This window comes from Emydura macquarii, unplaced genomic scaffold (assembly GCF_026122565.2).
Source record: "Emydura macquarii macquarii isolate MOO-44397 ecotype Brisbane River unplaced genomic scaffold, CSIRO-AGI_Emac_v2 contig_1146, whole genome shotgun sequence".
NCBI lineage: Eukaryota > Metazoa > Chordata > Testudines > Chelidae > Emydura > Emydura macquarii.
In genome coordinates, this window is record NW_027131283.1 from 6,409,183 (window position 1) to 6,420,566 (window position 11,384).

General features: G+C 39.6%; 1 protein-coding gene across 2 annotated transcripts in view; it reads left to right on the plus strand.

The window, feature by feature from the left end:
* FOXO3 (forkhead box O3) overlaps positions 1-8,602 on the plus strand; it is a 136,404-nt gene extending 127,802 nt beyond the window's left edge. For both annotated transcript variants that reach the window (XM_067546565.1, XM_067546566.1), the window contains exon 3: positions 3,350-8,602. The gene's annotated coding sequence lies outside the window, so the exon portion shown is untranslated. The remainder of the gene's footprint in view (positions 1-3,349) is intronic.
* Positions 8,603-11,384: the final 2,782 nt, after the last annotated feature.

Below are 11,384 nucleotides of genomic sequence, written 5' to 3' on the forward strand. Positions count from 1 at the left end.
GAAGAAGAGGGGCAGGGCTGGGGCTTCAGAGGGAAGAGGAGGAGCAGGGCGCAGGGCCACAAAGGGGGGCATGGCTCCTGCATGTGTTCTGCTTTTGCCTTTTACCCTATACCCACCTGCACTCCCTAGCCCAGCAGCCTGCATGAGTTCCCCATCCCTGCCCCAAAACACAGCCAATTTCTGACCCTTCTCTTCAGCTGTCCTCCGCCCCTGCTCCATTAGACATTTTTTGCATTGGTTACATCTGCACACTTCAGTTTTAATTGTTCCTCTCACCCGATCCCCATTAGTAATAATGACTGGGAAATGGTGGGTAGGGAACAGCTGCCGGTGCCTCAATTAAAGATTTACCAACTTGTTGGCAGAAATTGTATCTCTGTTGCAAACTTCTGTGGTTCTCCAGAAGGGTGTCCCTGACTGCCTGACTGGAATCAGACCAGAACTCCTGTTGAGAAGAGGATTAGGACTTCCCAGGGGTGGGTGGGTGGGGGTGAAAAGGAAAGAATGCCTGTTGGTGCTTCTGGATACAGGTGGACATATGTGGGCAGTGGAACGGAGGTATTATAGTTAAGTAGGAGAACTGATCAGCAGAGGTGTGGATGGAGTGTTGAATGATGTAATTGCTTATTTTCCTGTTTTTTAGTGGTGGGATATTGCAGTCTAGCCATCTTACTAAAAGCTAACAAAGTTTACCGTGGGTGAGTTTATGTGTATGATAAATCTTAATGGGGCAATGTTAAGGTCTGTAGGTTAAAAATTTAACCTACCTTTTTCTTTGTTATGACAATGCAGACAGATGCCACCTTAGCAACATATTTCTCTTTTTTAACGCTTCTCTTTGCTAAGCCTCATTCTAACTCTTCTTTATATTGCCCAATATATTGTTGGTAATCTCAGAAGAGTATTTGAGGGTGCAAAATACAAAAATTAGATACATGATTGTCTATCTCTAATATTTTCTCTTTTATTCCTACTCTTTCTCAATGAAATTTTCAAATACAATTTTTAATTTAAATGCTGAATAATTCACTCAAGACCTGATTCAGTACTATGCTTAAGTACATGCTTAATTTTTCAAGTATGTGAATAGTCCCTTTTGAAGTCCGTGGGATTTCTTACATATGCTTAAATGCTCTGCTAAATAGGGAACTGAGGAGTGAGTCTTTCTGCTGTAGTGAATTAGCATTTACTGAAGGTGATAGCTTCCGAGTCCACCAATACCAAGGAATTAATGAAAAGTGTGGGAGTATGAGACTGAAAAGAGAGTGTACTTTTGTACTATATAAGTCACTGCACAGATTATATTGTGAGGTACTAGACCTGGCTCAGTGTCATCAAATGACCTTGTTATGGCATCATCACACATTTGCTAAGTGGAATCCCTGCTAGCCAGCCAAATAACTGAATGGCAGACGTTAATTTACTCTTTAAAAATGAAAAAAATCAATACATTTATCCATGCAGAAATCCCCTTATTCATCAATATAATCTACCTAAAAAACACATTATTAAGGATAAAGCCAAATTTTGATTTGGTGAAACAACAATACATCAGCTTTCATAGGCATTCAGGATGAAGTTCTCTTGTAATGGTACAGGGAGCAGCTGTCGTTCTCTTGCTCCAATAACCATCACACAGAATTAAATTTCCGTCAGTCATTTGGTAGTATAGGAATAGGTCATTTTAATAAAATGTTATCATAGGATCAGTGTCTGGCAACTTAGAGGGTGGAGGCTTCAGAATATTCCAGCAGCCAGACATTCTAGTTCATTGATTGATCCACCCTGGAAATAAAGAACATAGAAATCGCCATACTAAATCAGACCAAAGGTCCACTAGTGTCCATTCTCCTGTCTAATAGTGGCCAAGACTAGATGTTTCAGAGGGGAAAAACATTTCCTTTTTGTCAGTTTTAATTTTGTTGCCTTTCAGTTTCATTGAATGCCCCATTGTGTTTGTATTACACAAAATGGTAAATAATTCATATTGGGTAAATTTTCAAGAGCACCTATGTGAATTAGGAGCCTAAACCCCCTCTTCAAAAATCATCTAAACCAGATTTTGAAAAGTATTTTGGCATCTAATGATGCAGATAGGCACTTTTGGTGCTTTTGAAAATCCCCCTGCATCGGTAGGTGCCTAAATACATTTAAAAATTTGGCCCAAAGTGAATTTGGAAATTGTCCCCTTTGTACCAGTCATAATTTTATATAGTTCTGTCATGTCGCTTCCTGTTCTCTAAAATAAATAATGTCTTTTCAAGCCTCCATCTGTATAGAATTCTCCCCATATTTCTAATTATTTTCATCTCCTTTCTCTGAACTGTTGGATTACAGTTCACTTACTTAGCAGATGGGTCTAACAAATATTTATTAAGGCAAAATACTTAGTGAGTAGTCACTCAGTTACTCACAAGTGGAAAGCTTATCAGGACAATCTCATTACAGTCCCCTCCAGCACTGGACAATTTATTATCAACCTCCCTTTATTACACAAACTTAACTTTTTGTTATATTTTCTAATCCATACATACTAGTCTCTCATTTTCATGTTAACTCTCCTACCCCATCAGTACAGTTTAGTGTTAGTCCAAACTGATCTTTTCTAGCTTTTTAGTTACTTTATCTTTTCTTGTTCTCACGAACATGATTATTCTGCAATTTTTTTACACGTACACAGTTCTAAATATGCTTATGCTGTTAAATGTTATCAGAACAGATTCATAAAATCCACAGCAGGCTTCTGTTAGGCCTAAATATGCCTTTGCTCCCAACATGAACCTCTGTTAGATCTGGGTTTTCTTTGTTTATATGAGATAGAGTGACCATAACTGAACACAGTACTGTAAGTGATGGAATTCCATTCATTTATATAATGGCATTAGAATGTTTTCTGTATTGTTTTCTGTTTTAATCTTTATACACCCTAATTTTTTGTTTCCTTTTTTGACCACAGCTGCAGACTGAATAGAGGTTTTCACTGAGGTCTTCAGAGTGACACACAGGTCTTTTCTGATAACTAATTTAGGACTCATCAGTGTTTATGCTTAGGGAAAAGCCCTGTTTACATAGCAGCTCCGGGATTGGGGGAGTGTAGAAGTAGGGTGACCAGATGTCTTGATTTTATAGGGACAGTCCTGGTATTTGGAGCATTTTCTTACATAGGTGCCTATTATTTAGGTGCACTTGCTTGATGCTCAGGTTTGTTACACAGTGCATCATGTTTCCTGCAGGAGAGCTCTAAGCTTGCTGGTACCAAAGGGTTAATGTTGTCTGTTGATTTCAGGTGGGTTATTTTTTACACCTAATAATCTCATTTTCTTTTATTTTCTTCCTTCTTCCTCTCCAGGCCCTTAAACTGACATGAGACCTAAAGAGAGAGAACCCTTTGCCAAATCTGCTGTCAGCAAGTGGACAGTGATACCGTTTACAGCTTTGTGACCTTTGTGAACCCTGCATTATTTTCCTAACGAAGCAGAGACTGTTAATGGGCCCCTTACCCAAGCGAAGAGCCTCCTTTTTCGGAATTGAACTTGTTCTAAAGTATGCAAAATCTTCCTTTTATGGGATGGTCAAGCACCTGCTGTGGAGACAATGTTCGGCACCATCCTGTTGAGAACACACTGTGTAGCCTTTACAGTAGTTTTTTGTCAATGAGTATGTGGTGTTTCAATATATTAATGGTTTATGGGATATTTTAAGTTGGCTTCTATTTTGGGGGTTTTCCTGATCTGCCCCCTCTAAGCTTCAGTTTGTTTTGTTTTCTGAATAAACCATTTTCTCTTTCTGTCCTGGTGCATCCGAAATACAGTGTATGCACAATGAAAGGCTATACTAATTACCATTACCTAACATAACTTCAGACATCAGCACTACTTGAGTATGTAGCATTCTTTACACCAAGCGACTGACTAACGGCCAGAGAGAGGTGGTTTGTGGGTTTTGTTTGTTGATTTTCTTTTTCAAATCTTTTCTTAAATTTAATGGTACATACCTGTTTTCATAAACATCAAACCAGGGTTGATTACATTACAAGAGAAGCTAGCAAGGTTGCTAGCATTGTCCAATGTTTGTAAGGACTGAGTGTGGGTGCCATTTCATAGTGTTCACTGATTCAGCACCTGATTTGATTTGATCTATCTCACCTATTGCATTTTGTTAGCAGAGCTGCCCTAATGTTGCAGTGAATAGAGTTAGCCTGCCTCAGCAGTTTGGAAACTGATTGATCTTAAAACAAGGAATAAGATGAGCTGTCCACCCATTGCCAAACAAGTTGAATGTAAGGATATGGTTTAAAAAGCAAAAGGAAAGGAAAGGAAAATATATGACATTGCAGAAAATATTATTTACAGTATAAGCCTCAACAGTGACTGACAGAGACATCAGAAGTTCTAAAGCAGATCACTGCAGGGTGAGTTATTACAGCAGTGATTTTCTTACATGCATATCCTTGATTATTTTTTCTTTCTCACTATGCGTAATCCAATCTGAAAGAAGACGCTGTAGAGGGAAAGGCAAGAAAGTAATACTATTAAACAGCTTTTCATATAAGCTTAGATTATAATTGGATAATGACACTGAAAGACAAGGCAGTTTTATATGTTTTGCTTATATGAGTTTCTTTTGTAAAATGAATAATAATGAATAAAAGGTATGGTGCTGCTGTTTAGATTCTCTCTATAATCTGGAAAGCTTGATTACTTTTTATTACTATTTTGCGGGGGGGAGAGGGAAACACCAATGGTACATAAGAACTTGGTATGAAGAAGTTCTGAATAGGACAGTGTATACATACTTCTCCAAAGTGATATATGAAGACTTTTTTCTTTGCATAAAAGCATTATGCATATAAATATATAAATATATTTTATTATGTACAGAAATGGATCAATATGCATGGATGTTAGGAAAACAAACTAGCATTTTAACCCAAAGTTTCAGTGCATGAGTTCCCACTGGCACATGTACCATGCAATGTGGAGTGACTCCCTTTTGCCACCACCACACATGCACGCACACACACACACAAACTCACACACAAACATTTGTGGGCCCCATCTTGCTCCTTACTTTCCAGTTCCCTGAAGTAATATTGGTGAAATAACAGCTCCTAGTGTGATGGAAATTTTGTTTGTATTGTAACCTCCTCATGCTTGTGCTGTTCTATTTTATAGATGAACCTGTTGATTTCATCCTGCCCTTTGCTGAATATGTAAACTCTGTGCAGTTGTGGTTATAGTAGACCTGTAGCATATCAAGCAGCTAAGAGTTTATCATTTTCATTAAATGAAACAACATTTTTTTTTAATTAAGGTGGTCTGTTTATCAATGGCAGGGACTAGTTTATTGTATTTTCTTTATCAGAATTAGTTGATGCACATTATTGCATCCCCGTTTGAGACGATATTTCAGGTAGCCAGCTACCCAGTATGACAACGTTGTACAGCAATCATCTGTTTTAGGGGTCAGTTAACTTACAGGAGTCCAGATGCAGGCACCTTTTACCAAAGTTAGTAAAGAGCTTTATTACAAGCCTTCACTGTATTCGGCGTGTATAACAGTATCTGTCAGGTTTTTGGAACATCATTAAATGTGAATTAAACTGACGATGTTTTTCTTTCTTTGTCTTCTCTGGTATTGTGCTTGCTGATTGACACTTTTAAATCTTAAAGTCTCACTCTCTGTCTAATAGGAGGGCTGTGCACAAGTACTCTGGTACAAAGCACACTTTGTGTTTATTTCTGGTTTGATTTTTTTTTTAAACTATCTATTGCCCACCAGAAGATGGGAATACATCATGGAGCTGACATAGAGCATGCGCAGATTCTCCCTTTCACAAGGCCTAATTTCAGGCAGGTTACAAATCTATAGGTAGTACAGGATTATGTTAATATAGCTCTACCTACCATATATATCTGCCAACTGCACCTTTTTATTTGGGTTGCTTGGAAAAATATTGGACCAACCTGTGTGCTGGTGTAACTTAAATGGCATAGTGCCAACAGAAAATTTGGCCCACTTTATAGAATAACAAAAAATATTGGGCCAAATTCTGCTCTCAGTTACGATGATATAAATCTGGAATAACTGATGTTAGTGAGCTACTCCAGATTTTACAGCACTGTCTCTCCTTGATGCACAACCCAAGCCTCCAGGCTCTTCTCGGGGGATCTTCTTGGCAGCAGGAACAAGGAATTCTCCTCTCCAGGCCACTCCATAAGTGCTACTCCAACATCAGAGCAGGAATAGCCTTGGCAATGCCTTGCCTGTGTGTCCCCTTTGCAGTGGGGAATGGCCATTCGATCCACATAGCAGCAGATCCACCAACCCTGCTCCTTCCCCAAATCCCTTCTGTGCAGTACATACCGGAGTACATACCACGTCTTCAGATATTCAACTTCTGGGGCGGCCGCTGCCCATCTCCCCACCCCACCCCACCCCCCACTGCAGGCAGAACCTGCTGAACCCATTTTGGAGGACAGGATTTATGCCAATGACCAGGATTTGCCCCATCATTCACAGTTACACACGAGGTAAGGTCCAATGCTGCAGTCTTTACTCAGGTGAAATCTCCCATTAAATGGGGTTGCCTGTATAAAGACTGCAGGATCGAGTCATTAAAGTCCATTGTTAACACCAACAAAGTTCTGTTTTGACGTTCTGACTAAGGTGACAAAGACGAGTAATTTTATTTTTTCTTGCTGTGGCACTAATATGTCTAATGGAAGGGAAAGACTGCTTGTTTGAACATACTGAGCCAAACTCTGTTACTGCAATGCTAATGTCAAGTGACTCCTATGAGATCAGTGGAGTTACTCTAGATTTACAATGGCATAGATGAGAGCATAAAATATGGTTTACTTTTTTTAGAAAATGAAGAAAAATTGATTCAGAGACATTCGATCAATGCCAGAGAAGTTAAATAAGCTTTCAAACAAATCAAATCACAAGCAAATAAGGTGCCTAATCATACTCCCACTGAAGTGAAAGGCAAAACTAATTGGCTTCAGCAGTGCAGTTTTGGACTGCTAGTCTTGGGGGAAAAAACCTGCACTAACAGGGAGTGATTAATAGAAAACCTTATAATCTTTTCTATCTCTAATTTTGGTGGCCAGAATTTTCAAACTTAAATGTCTGAAGTTAAGCACTTAAGGATGGAATTTTCCAGGGGTATAAGTGAGTTAGGTGCTCTGATTTCATTGCTTTTCAATGGGAGTAGGGTGCCTAATTCATTTAGACCCCTTGGAAAATCCTAGGCCTAAATCCATATTTAGGCACCTAAAAATTGCCCTGATTTTCAGAGGTGCAGCATAGTCACATCTCTTAGGCCACGTCTACACATACGGTGCTGCAGTAGCACAGCTGTACCAATCTACTTGTGCCCGCTGCAGCGCTTCTGGAGAAGCCTCTCTATACCGACAGGTGAGCTCTCTCCCATTGCCATAAGCCCCTCCCCCCCGCGAGCGGTAAGCTCTCCCACCAACATAGCACTGTGCACACTAGCACTTATGTCGGTGTAACTTATGTCACTCGGAGGTGGAACATCCACACCCCGGAGCAACATAAGTTTTGCCACCATAGACAGTAGTGTCAACATAGCTTAGAGAATCCACCGGCAGCCTTGAATAATGAACGCTTTTGAAAATCAGGTGACTTATTTAGGTGCCAAAGTATGGATTTAGCTGCCTAACTTCAGGAACCCCCTTTTTGAAATTTTGGCCTTTGTTCTAGGCATATTTTTGAGTATTAAAATTCCTCATCCCCTCACCAAATCATGCCCAACAGATAAAGTCTCAGAACACATGCACAGGTTATTGTTTAAATTCTGTGTTTAAAAAAGTTCTAAAAAGGGTAACGCTTTTGCAGTTTAGACAATTGCATGTTCCTGCTTTTATTTAATTTTCTTTGTGAAATATCTTCTCATATGAATAACTGGTTAATAGGCCACTCACTACCTAACTCCAGAAATATTTGTACCACTGCTTTACAAAGCTAAATGTTAGGACATATATTACTCTAAAATTATGTCATTGCTTGGCAATCAGTCTTTTATAGTTTTTTAGTACATAATGTACACTGGAAATGCCAACACATGTGCAGGAGGACCAGATGCATTTAGTTAAATAAGGGGGGAAAGGATTGTACATTTTGGCTTCACATGTTAAACTTTTTTTGAAAAAAAAGTTGCATGATTGGAAAATAACATGTATACAGTATCTGTAAAACCGTTTTATCTGTTTTTGTTTCACCATGTCAAGCCATATAAATTGGAAGAATATTAAATCCACAGCCTTTATGCATGGCTGTCTTTACATACTAAAGAGTTGAACAATATATACTTTTAATTTGGGCTTTCTTGCACTTTCATGTTGCATTCTAAGGATTTTGTAAACTAGATGCTGCCCGGGATGAATATACTACCTTACTACACAAGGATTGGAAACAAGTTTGATTTTAAATCTTCCCCTTTCCAAATGAAGTAGAGATGCAGTGCTTACTCCACTTGGTGTTAGTAGATATTGCCTTGTGTATTTCTTTTAAATTGTAATCTAGTTTGTAAAAGAGATGGTGACGCATGTAAATAAAGCATAATGGACCTCTACACTGAATGTGCAGCTTTGTTTTTGTCCTTCTGTTTTATTACATTGCAGACATTTAAAATCTACAAATCTGGAGGGAAACAATAACTTCAAAATTTATCTAAATACAGTTGGTTTTTGTTCGTTTGGTTGGGGAGGAAGGCTGATTCAAAGCCCTTTGAAGTCAATGAGATTGCTTGTTTATATTGGCATCAGTAGGCTTTGGATCAAGCCTATATTGAAGAAATTATTTAGCCCAAGAGTGAAACACTAGGAAAGATCAGGCCAGGCATTCTCAGGAGCAATCCCTTGACTCAGGAATTTATTCCCACCAAAAATGCAGCTAAACCCAAACCCAGGCACATATATAAGTCTTTTATACCCATCTCTTATTCCAGTTTTTCCACTGACTGCAGGCTCTGGGATCCCTGGATTCTAACATATATAAAACTAAATCCTGACTTTTGCACCCCCAAAAGAGTAGCCAAATTTGGTATAGGAGAATTGCACAGAGATTAAGGAGAAATGGCTGCAAAGCTATACTGTGGCCACTACTGCAGGCCTGAGGCTGCAGATCATGCTGCTCCTATACCTTCTTGCTCTACAAGGGCCAGTATCAGGTGGATCAGCTAAATAACAAATCCACTGACCCTATCCCTCTCCTTCCTGGCTTGCCCTGCTTCCCTCTCAGATTGCCATTCAGAAACAGATGCCCAAATCTTATATCTCCCTCATCTCCTGCAGTGCAAAATTACATTAGTTCCACTGTGCCTTGAGCCCTCTGTAGTCATGGAGGAAAGGTTAGAAAATACTCCACGGTGAGAAATATCAGGTATAAATAAGAAGTAGGCATATTAGAAGTAGAGATCTGCTTGGGACTAATTTTTAGGCCTGCCTTGGACCCAAGCCCACCCAACCTGAGCCTGAAAGAGTTGAGTCATTTTCTGACCATCACCATCCCACACAACCCTGAGGCAGCTCAGTCTCTCCTGCCTGTGGGGTCAGTGCACTGGCGACTCCATGCCTTGTTCCTGCCAGCCGCCACCCCCGCTGCTCTACGTGTACACTGTGGTATGAGAGACACTGACTCATTGGCACGCTCGCTCCATAATATACACAACACAGTGAGGTGGCAGTGGCCAGCAGGAGCAGGGCACGCAGCTGCCATTATGCCGACCCCATGGGCAGGAGGAGGAAAGTTGACCCAAGCCCAAGAGGGTCCAGTTGTTTTCCCTACCCAACCCCAACACTTGTAGTTGGGTCCTGTCTTAGGTCGTGTCGCAGGGCTCTGATTAGAAGGGTATTCATAAAATACGTTGCTGAAAATGTGTATATCCCAGTTGTGAATATGCTAACTCTGCTCATAGGATCGTAGAAATGTAGGTCTGGAAGGAACCTTGAAATGTTATCAAGTCCAGCCTCCTGCACTGAGGCAGGCCCAAGTAAACAAAGATGATCCCTAACAGGTGTTTGTCCAACCTGTTCGTAAAACCGTCCCTGATGGGAATTTCACAACCTCCCTTGGTAACCTATTCTACTGCTTAATTGCCCTTATAGTTAGAAAGTTTTCTTTAATATATAACCTAAATCTCCCTAGATGCAGATTAAGATCATTGCTTCTTGTCCTACCTTCAGTGAACATGGAGAACAATTGACCACCATCCTCTAATAATAGCTTTTAACATATTTGAAAACTGTTATCAAGTCCCCCCCAGGCTTCTTTTCTCAAGACTAAACATGCACTTTTAAAAACTTTTATCAGTTATTCTAGCTTTCCTATGGACTCTCTCCAGTTTGTCCACATCTTTCCTAAAAGTGTGTGCCCAGAATTGGACACAGTACTCCCAAATGAAGCTTCACCAGTACCAAGCAAAGAGACAATTCCTTCCTGTGTTAGACATACAACACTCATGTTTTTATATCCAGAATGGTATTAGCTTTTTTTGCAACTGCATCACATTGTTAGCTCAGATTCAATTTGTGTTCCACTGTAATCCCCCAAATCCTTTTCAGTAGTACTACTGCCTAGCCAGTTATTTCCCATTTTGTAGTTGTGTGTTTGATTTTCCCTTTCTTAATGAAGTACTTTGAACTTGTCTTTAGTGAATTTCAGTTTGGTGAATTCAAACCAATTCTCCAATTTGTCAAGGTTGTTTTGAATGCTAATCCTGCCCTCCAATGTGCTTGCAACCCATCTCATCTTGGTGTCATCCACAAATTTTATAAGCATACTCTCCACTCCATTATCTAAGTCGTTAATGAAAATATTGAATAGCACCAGACCCAAGGCAGAGCCCTGCAGGACTCTCATACATACATCCTCCCAGTTTGATCTTGAACCATTGATAACTACTCTTTGAGAACAATTTTTCAATAAGTCAAGCACCCACTTTATAGTAATTCCATCTAGACAACATTTCCCTAGTTTGCTTATGAGAAGGTCACGTGAGACTGTCAAAGACCCTACTAAATTCAAGAAATATCAGATCTACAGCTTCCTCCCATCCAGTAGGCCAGTAATCCTGTCAAAGAACGAAATTAGGTTGGTTTGACATGATTTGTTCTTGCCAAACCCATGCTGGATATTTCTTATAACTCTATTATTCCCTAGGTGGTTACAAATTGATTCTTTAATAATTTGTTCCAATATTTTTCCAGGTATTGAAGTGAAGCTGACTGATCTATAATTCCCTGGGTCCTCTTTTTTCCTTTTTTAAAAAATATGTACCATGTTTGCCCTTCTCGGGTTCTCCATGATTCTCAAAGATAATTGCTAACGGTTCCGAGATTGCTTCAGCTAGTTTC